This window comes from Phodopus roborovskii, unplaced genomic scaffold (genome assembly GCF_943737965.1).
Source record: "Phodopus roborovskii unplaced genomic scaffold, PHOROB, whole genome shotgun sequence".
In the NCBI taxonomy this organism is placed as follows: domain Eukaryota; kingdom Metazoa; phylum Chordata; class Mammalia; order Rodentia; family Cricetidae; genus Phodopus; species Phodopus roborovskii.
Genome location: NW_026126459.1, coordinates 6,053,800 through 6,063,965, shown reverse-complemented (window position 1 = coordinate 6,063,965; position 10,166 = coordinate 6,053,800). Strand labels below are relative to the sequence as shown.

Here is a 10,166-nt window from a genome sequence, read left to right as displayed (position 1 = left end):
AAGACCCTTTTTTACATTTTTTATTGGGGTGGGGAGGGGGGCAGTCTTTTCAAGCCAGGGTCTCCAGGACAGTCAAGGCTACACAGAGAAACCTGTCTCAAACAAAACAAAACAAAACAAAATGAATGTATTGAATTCATATTATAGGTCTGGTTGGTGCTAAAATCTGAAGGTATAGACTGAACAAAACAGAAACCATGTCCATAGGGAGAGATCACTGAATCAAGCAAAGTAGGGGCTGATAAACACTGTGACAGGACACACAGAGACACAGGTGGCAAGGACATCTAGTGGTCTTGGACTTGGCAAAAGGACGCAAGTTCAGTTCCCAGTACCCACAGTGGCTCACAGACATTATTTTGGAGTGGTCTCAAAAAGTGGCAAAAGAGAAAACCAGCTAATGGAAGTGGTTTTAAAGGAAGAGAAGCCCCAGTGGGGGAAATAGCACTTGCGGAAGAAACAGAGCAAAGTCCGTTTGAGGAACTGAAAGAAGTCTGAGCAGCCAGAAGTAGACATCAGTCAAGCTTTAAAAGAAGCCATTTGAGAGGCCAGGTAGAATGTGGAGGAAGGACTGAAAGGGACCAGACCAGCTAGGTGCTGGGCTGCATGCCTGTTAATACCAGCCCTTTCGCGGCAGACACAGGAGGATTGTCACAGGTTTGAGAGAAATCTGTGCTATATAGTGAATTCCAGGCCAGTGTGAGCTACAGAGTGAGACCCTGTCTCAACAAGGGAAAAAAAAAAAAAAAAGTAAGAAGCTTCTGCAGCAGCACTTGGGAGCCAGAGGCAGGTAGATGTCTGTGAGTTCGAGTCCAGCCTGGTCTACAGAGTGAGTTCCAGGACAGCCAAGGTTACATAGTGAGACCCTGTCTAATAAAGATAAACGGCCAATAGTGAGGCAGGAGAAAGGCTAGGCGGGGCTGACAGACAGAGAATATAAATAGGAGAAACCTGGAAGAAGGGGAAGGAGCAAGAGAACAAGGAGAGGAGGACATCAGGGGCAGCCAGCCAGTCATTCAGTCATCCAGTAAGAGCCAGTCACCAAGAAGAGTGAAAGTAAGATACTCAGGAGTAAGAAAAGGAAAAAGCTCAGAGGCAAAAAGTAGAGGGGATAATTTAAGAAAAGCTGGCTAGATACAAGCCAAGCTAAGGCCAGCATTTATAAGTAGTAAAAAGCCTGTGTGGTTTATTTGGAAGCTGGGTGGTGGCCCCCCAAAGAGAAAAGAGTAAAGAAACAAAGAGTAAAAAAGCAAACAACAGTAGATTCTAAGATATTGGTAGACACCAGAGGGCTAGGGACTGGTTGGTGAGACCATCACAAGAAGCAATAATTGGAGCTGCTGCCTTCTCAAAATAACATGGAACAGCTTGTTACTCTACTTATGAATTGGGACCTAGGCCTAGGAGACTCCAGCATGCTAAGCTTTGACACCAACATTTCATGTTCAGACCCACATCTATGGAATGACTTTGTAGTAACAAGAGCTTTTTTCTTTAATTGGTAGCTAACTTTTTTGCCAACTTACCAGCTGCTGGACAATAAATATTATAGCCTTAAAAAAATAAAGAAATAGCTAGGTATAATCCCAGTAGTTATAAGGCAAGGATAAGAGGATCTCTGTGAGTTTGGAGCCAGCCTATCTATATAGCCAGTTCCAGGACAGTTAGGACTAGAGAGAGAAACCCTGTTAGAAAACAACAAAAAGCAAGCAGGCATGGTGGCACACACTTTTGATCCCAGCACTGGGAAAGTAAAGGCAGATGGATCTTTATAGTTTAGAGCCAATTTGCTACAAAATGAGTTGTAGGCCCACTAGGGCTATATAGTGAGACTCTATCTAAAAATAGATAGATAGGTAATAGTAATATGAAACATAACAAAGCTAAGGAGGTTAAGGAATTTCTTTGTGATATGTGGTAGATAACATTTACTTATTTAGAAATAGTATTTAAAGTAATTTGTCTAGCTGCCAAGTTTAGGCTTATAACCCATTGCCTAAGGTATCCATCTGGTTGTCAAGTCTGAATAACTTAGGAGCTGATGATCATATTTATTTTTCACATGTTTGTGTGTGGGATATGTGAATGTTGTATTCACATACCTGTATAGTGGCCCTAAACTGACATCAGATGTCTTTTTTCATTGAATATTCTCCGTCTTATTCATTGAGGCAAGGTTTCTCCATTGAGTCCAGAGTTTAAGGTTGTAGCTAGTCAAGACAGGCAGTGTATTCTAGGGAATCTCAGCTCTACCTTCCAAGTACTAGGGTTACAAACAGCCACACTTCTGACATTTTCATATGTTCTGGGGATCTGAACACTGGCCCTCATGCTCTGAGTGTAAGCACTTGACCTGCTGAGCCATTCCCCTATCCAAATGTTATTTATCAAGAGAAAATTCAAGAAAGGAAAAAATGAGCATGTGAGTATAAAAAGTTTCTGCAAGATGTTCTAGAGTGAAGGAAAATGGTAAGAGAGAGTCCCATGAGACCTGAAATAAAGGGATATTAGATATTTATTGGGGAGTCACTCATGAATGACAAATAAGGTAGAGAACCACCACGGTCTTCTGCCCAAGGGTGCTGGAAGCTTTGATTCAATCTCCAACCACCCAAGAAAGAGAGGGAGAATATGCTTCTTTTCCCTTTTATCAGCCCATACTTAGCACCTGAGGCCATGCCTTAATGGGCTGATAACCCAAAGGCTATTGACTAAATGAGTTCCCACAACATCCTAGCAATTAAGTACTGCAAAATATGGCAGGGTGATGAGAGAGAGACAGAACTGGGAGAACTGACAGAGCATTCTGAGTCAAAGCTGACTTGTACATCATTAGTATATCAACTGTGTCTGAAGTCAGGATTGGACGAAACAAAACTGAAAAACTAAAAAAGATCTGCCTGACTCTGCCTCCTGAGTTCTGGGATTAAAGGTGTGTGCCACTACTATCTGGCTAAAGTAAAGTCTTTAAAGAGAGAGTGAAGTCATAAAAAATATAAACTACATAAAGATGAAAAATACACAGAGTTCAGATCCTATATGGTGTCTTGTTCACTTTGAATTTTTTAAATTCTTTTTTTCCCCCTCATCTAACTTTTATTCAACTGGGCACAGTTGGCAACATGACTGCTTATCTTCTTGCAGTCTGAGCTGGGAAACCAAGGGAAACCAAGGCAGGTAAACAGATGGGAGACGTGGAGGAATTCAGGGAGAGGTGAGGAAGAGGGCAGACACTCAGGGCAGGGTGCATGCACAGGTGGATTCTGGGATGCTGGGATGCACACCCCCTCACAGAGGCACTCTCTGGCCTGACTGTGGCCGCAGGAACTTCGAGGAAAGACCATAGGTCTTCAAGACTTTTCAGTCCTTCCTGTCATAAGGTGGCTGCCAGGAAATCTCAGGCCCCTGCCTCCAGGGCTCACTGGCACTGAGCCAGGGCAGCTTTGATGGCGGTCACTCGCTTTTTGTATCTACATAGCCGTCACCTCTCTTCTTGGAGTCAATATCAACTTCCCGGCTACTGTCACTTCAAAGACCCCGGTGACCTGGGGAGTCCCCTCGACACATGTCCAGGCATCCGGGGAACTCATGTTCTAACTTCTCCTTGAGCTGGAGATACTTGGGCTTGTAGCCTCAAGCTCCACAATACACGACTCCAAAGGGAAGCGCCATTGCTCCTGATCGCATCCCCACATGAGGCAAGGACCCGATTTTTTTATATTCTAATGTACAAAAAGAAATAAGTGCTGAGAGACATTGGACTATAGAGACTTCTAAATGAAACCAACCTATATATTTTTAAAAAGTCATAACGTCAAAATGGAAGTCAGACAATGTGTTGTTTTGTGGGGGAGGTAATGGTTTTATTTCCACAGGAAACAAAGGCTGTGGATTCCTTCCAGATTAATAGAGATCAGATTTGACTCGGGGAGACCTCCTGAGTATCTTGGCTATAGACATGGGGGAGGAAACCAAAAAGACTACAGGGCAGGTGACATGTAACCTGATCCTTTGACATCAAAGTTCCAGGACAGCAGAATTACACCTAAGGTAATTGTAACATCCTTTGCAATTTAAGCTGATATAATATTTGAGATCAATTGTTCCATACCTATGGCAGATAATTTTATAATGCAGGACTTTAGGGATTCTTTTACTTCATATATAGAAGGAATTTTAGCAGAAGAAAATTATGACTGGACCAATATGTACATTTATTTTGTAATAGCAATAGGTTTCATCATTAACATGATATTCTTAAAGAAATGGTTTGAGATTAGAACAAACAATAAGGAACTTGTACAAACAGAGGAGACTTAGTAACAAGGACTCAAAACAGAATGCTTAGAAAAACAGGTTCAGAATATTGAAGATGGCATTGGAGAGCTGACAGGCAGAATACAAACCATGGAACATAAAAATGACCAAGTAGGAAACAGAATTTGTTCCATGTCTGATGCCTCAATAACCAGAACAGAAACAATGCAATGCATTAACAAGCAAGCAGAAACAGCTTGTTCCTGGTCGGAGGAAGCTACTAATAAGTTTAAAAAAATGGGAACATCAGATAGAAAGACTAGATGATAGAATCTCTTCCATGTCTGAGGATAATGGCAAGCTAGCAGATAGAAAATTGTTTCTGGAAGGCAGTTTACATGTCATTCGGATAATATCTAAGGAAGAGAATATTAAAAACATGAAATCCTTTGTAGTTGGAGAAAGTAAGAAACTGACTGATGCAATGAAGTCTCTAGAAAATCATTTGATTCAAGAAGTTCAGACACTCAAAGAAACAATGGTGAATAGATTTCAGCCTTTAGAAGACCATCAATCTGATACATCAGAAGAAGAACTACAGGTAACAGGGCATGAAAAATACTTAAAATTTTCCACACCATTTAGAGTCAGGGGAGTTTTCCCTGTATCTATTAGTGAAAAACCAGCAACAAAAAAACACCCAAAAGGTATCATTGCATATCAGTTGGAACCAATACGTATGAAAGATTTAAAAGATATAAAGGAAACACTAGTCTCTTATGGCATGCACTCACCATATGTGAAGCAATTAATAGAATCATGGGCAAGAAATAACAAGGTAACCCCTAAGGATTGGGATCAATTAATATCAGCTGTCCTTGAAAACTCCTCTCAATTAGAATGGAGGGCTTTATGGAGAGAGAAAGCAAAAGCTCTTGAACTTCAGGGCTTAAAGAAAAGTTATAAAGCTCCCCCCAGATAAAATTCTTGGTGAGGGTCTTCATGCTGACCCAGAAACCCAAGCTGCCTATGATGAACATATCTTGTCTCTATGCATTACAGCAGCTCTGAATGCTTGGGATAAGGTTCATTAATTAGGGGAGAGGATAGAATCCTATACCAAATAAAGCAAGGACCTAGAGAATGCTTTAGTGTGTTTCTAGAAAGATTATCTAGGGCAGTACAATTTTAGGTAGTAGACATAGATTCTAGGTGAATACTCAGAATCTTTAGCTAATGAGAATGCAAATCCTCAATGCAAACAAGTGTTTTGACCTTTAAAAATTCGATCAGCACCCTTGAATGAATGGGTCCTATATACATCTAAAAGGAAATTGTAGGCAAAGCATCTCTAGAAATAACACTCCCAGGAATGAATTGAACAGAAGGCCTCAGCCTCCTGGTTATATAGAAGGTGTGGCAAAGGCAGACACTGGACAAATGAGTGTAGAGTGACCAAAGATAAGCAAGGAAACCCTCTACCATCGGGAAACTCCTTGGGGGGGGGCCTCTCAAAGGCCCCCACGACTCAGGTGGTCTGAACATTCCCAGTCACAGTGGAGGACAGTCTCCCACAGGACAATTAGATAATTCTGTGCCTATTGTAAAAACTCATACTGCTCTGGATGACAAACTAGTGATGGAAGTTGAATCAAACATGACAGAAGGAAGTAAAAAACATATATTTTTGATGGGAGATGTCATTCTGTATATGTTTCTCATACTGGTTAATGAATAAAGCACTGTTGGCCAATAGGAAAGGAAGATAGGAGGGACTAGGAGAGAAGGAGGAAATAGGAAGGAGGAGTCAGGATGGAGAATCTGGAGAGAGCAGTACGCAGCAGCCGGCTCTGGGTAAGAAGACCACATGGAAATACATAGATTAACACAAATGGGTTAATACTTAAGACAGAGCTAGCCGATAAGAAAGTAGTAACTGGCCAACAGTATAATATCAAATACAGAATCTCTGTGCATTATTTGGGGCTGGCGGCGTGGCGGCAGGACAAGACCAGGCAGTGGGCGGAAAAACCATACTCCTTACAAATGGCGCCCAACGTGGCTAATAAGAACTTACACTTAAAATTTAACAGAAGCTTAAAAAAAGGGTTTTAGAAACAAAAGAACAGAGACAAGCAATGTTTCTTGGTAACAGCATTTTTCTCAGTTGTACTCTGCTTTGCGAGAGACAAGCAGATTGCATAGCTCCTTTAAGAGAGGTTTCCTGACTCAGCATAAGCGGCAAAAAACCACACGGCTTTTAAAAAGCACTGCTAACAATTTATTGGTGTGTATGAGAGATGGCAACGGCAGTGACCACATCCCCAAGCCGGCAACATCCTTGCTGGACAGCAGCAAGCAGACCAAGGTGGTGACCACAGCTCTCAGGGCTGGCTGTAATATAGCTGCCGCCATCTTTGATAACCGCGGCAGAAACAATAGACTTTCATTTTAGCAATGTTGTTGTTTACCTGATAATAAGACTCATGGCTATAAAAAGATTTACAGTAAGGACAAATTCACATTAAGAAAAAGCGCTAAACGTTTACAGTGTGTTTTAAAATATACGTAGACATGAAGAAAAAAAAATAAAATGGTTTTAAAGAGACAAAGAGGAACTGGATGTGGTGGCACACCTTTAATCTCAGCACTCGGGAGACAGAGGCAAGCAGATCTCTGTGATTTCAAAGTAAACCTGGTATGCAGAGTGAATTCCAGGACAGATAAGAGTTACACAGAGAAATCCTGTCTCAAAAATAAAAAGTAAAGGAAATGGAGTAATAATAAAGCCACGTAAAGATGAAAAGCTCAGAGAGAATCTGGTTACTGTATGGTATTATATTGTCTTTGTATTGTTTGACTGCTGAGGAAACAACTGTTAAAACAAATGCTGCTGAATTAATTCAATTTATATATTTTAAACATGCTTTGACTCCAAAATTTAAGTTCAAGGACAAGTTACTGGGGAAAAGGATTTCTGTTTTTGTTTCCACAGAAAATAAAAAGCTGTGGATTCCTTCCAGACTAATGCGGTTTGAGCAAGCCAGACCCCCTGAAACAACATTCCTGGTGATCCAACATTCAAAAGAGCTAAACAAGGCAGCCTTGCAGACTACAGCCAGGATTTCTGCATCTTCTTAGGATCCCCAATGACAGTGTCCCCTGTCAGCAGGAAAGAACGACGCCCAAATTCCCAAATATTGTTTATAAATGTTGTTTTCATTTAAATGGGGTTAGTTATAAATGGTTAATGACTACAACCAATCTCTTTTTAAAGGTAAAAAGGGAATTATGGTATAGCTATGAATACTTTATTTTGGAATGGATTTTCATTTATTGATATAAATTTAAGGTCAATTTTGTAATTAACTATATGTCTCCTCTTGTATTATATTGTGTTTATATAACTCATTTAGAAATGTAATGTATAATGTAGTACAGATTTTAGATAGTTACCTATAATAGTAAAAACTTATAGCTAGGTGAGTTAGGTTTTCTAGATATGCAGAGATGTATTTGAGATGGATAGGCATTCTTCAAACCTTTCAAAGACCTACAGAATATGGCATTTAAAATGGTTTAGGGTTTTTCTCGACAATGAGACATAAATGCTCCTGGCAACACCACCTGAGTCAGAAAGGAAGATGAAGATGAACATTGAAGTAACTCGTTATGGAGTTTACTTCCAATATGGCAAGACTAGCCATTTGGACAAGATACTGCTCTTGTCTGAACTATTTGACTTTATGCTATATAAACTGGACATGCAGGACCCACAGAAACGTGACTGCTGATTCAAGATGGACATTGCTACAGAGTTCCTGCTTCATGGAAGAGTCTGCCAGACAGTCTTCAGGACACAGAGAAAAGTGACTGACAAACTGCCAATACAAGAAGACAGTTTAAAGTTTCCTGCTTTGCTGAAGAGTCTGCCAGACACACTATGGCCTATAGACTGAATATGGAAGATTACAGAAGAATTTCAGGTGACTGACAAGGCAAGATATCTCTGTCATTTCTAGAGTTTATATATTAACCTTTTGTGGTCTTTGATGGAGTTGAAGACAAATAGTCATGGTTATAGTTTTCCTTAATTAGGTTTAAAGATAAGTTACATATAGGACTTTAGATTTACAAATATAGGATAGATGATAGAATAGTTTCTTTTAGTCTTGCTAAATGTTAATGGACTAAATATTGTTAACTGTGATTCTTACTTGATAACTGTTATGTGATATATTCTGCCATGTTAAGGTTAAAACCCTTCTTTTTATTTAGACAGAAAAGAGGAGATGATGGTAGATGTCATTCTGTATATGTTTCTCATACTGGTTAATGAATAAAGCACTGTTGGCCAATAGGAAAGGAAGATAGGAGGGACTAGGAGAGAAGGAGGAAATAGGAAGGAGTCAGGATGGAGAGCCTGGAGAGAACAGAACCGCCATTTCTCCACTTTCGGTAAGACCACGTGGAAATACATAGAAATGGGTTAATAATTAAGACAGAGCTAGCCTATAAGAAACTAGCACCTGGCCAACAGCATAATATCAAATAAAGAGTCTCTGTGTGTTATTTGTGGCTGGCGCGGCGGCAGGACAAGACCAGGCGGCAGGCAGGAAAAACAGTACTCCTTACATATTTTGGTAAACTTCTATAAACAGTCAAAAGCCTAGATTGATAGTTAAGATGAATAACAGACTGTTTGACGGGATACAGGACATAGGGGCGGATGTAACTATCATAACTAATAAATCTTGGCCGCGAAGATGGCCCTTGCAAGAGGTAAATGTTCAATTCTTAGGGATTGGAAACCTGTCTCAGGTAAAACAGAGCACGACATGGATTGAATGTATAGGATTGAAGGACAGAGAGGAAGGTTGAGACCATATGTGGCTGATGTAGTAAAAAATTTATGGGATTGTGATCTATTACAGCAATGGAATACACAGATTAACATTCCTCCAGTATTAGATAGGAATCATAAACGACTTCATGATTGTGGAAAAAATATCATAAAGTACCATACAAGACAGACACCAAATATCCAGGCTGTACAAAAACAGAATACAAGTGCTGAACAAACAGAGGAACCAAAAGCCCTACCCTTAAAATGGCTAACAGACAAACCTGTCTGGGTAGGGCAATGGTCTGGTTCAGGAACAGCTAAATGCTGGACATATCGAGGAATCAACCAGCCCTTGGAATTCTCCTGTATTTGTTATCAAAAAGAAATCTGGTAAATGGAGAATGCTTACAGACCCGAGAGCCATCAATAAAGTTATCCAGCCAATGGGCTCTCTACAGTCTGGAATGCCCTTGCCTTCTTTGATACCTAATAGTTATTGATTTAAAGGATTGCTTCTTCACTATACCTTTACAAGAACAAGATAAAGAGAAATTTGCCTTCACGGTACCTAATTACAATAATTCTCAACCGGTGAAGAGATATCAGTGGAAGGTTTTGCCATAGGGAATGCTAAATAGCCCCACCCTGTGCCAATATTTTGTACAAAAACTGCTAGAATAATTTGTAAAGTTTCCACAATCCATAATCTATCATTACATGGATGATATATTGTTAGCTGACTCTAAAAGAGAAATATTAGAAAAAAATGTTTGAGAAAGTAAAGGAAGTTTTACCTCACTGGGGATTACAAATTGCACCTGAAAAAATGCAAAAAGGAGAGTCTATCAACTACTTAGGATATAAAATAGGTCTACAGAAAATTAGACCACAAAAAGTACAGATCAGGAGAGATCGCTACCAGACTCTTAATGATCTTCAAAAATTACTAGAAGAGATTTCTCAACTGCAAACCATTATTGGAGTAGAAGAGCATGATTTGAAAAACTTGAAAATGGCCCTAAAAGGAGAGAAGGAGTTGAATAGTCTACAAACACTATCAGCT

The 10,166-nt window shown here is 39.9% G+C and overlaps 1 pseudogene; it reads right to left on the bottom strand.

Annotated features, from left to right (window-relative positions):
- Nucleotides 1-3,380: 3,380 nt before the first annotated feature.
- On the bottom strand, nt 3,381-3,672 carry LOC127225563 (selenoprotein W-like; annotated as a pseudogene).
- Between the last annotated feature and the right edge of the window lie 6,494 nt (nt 3,673-10,166).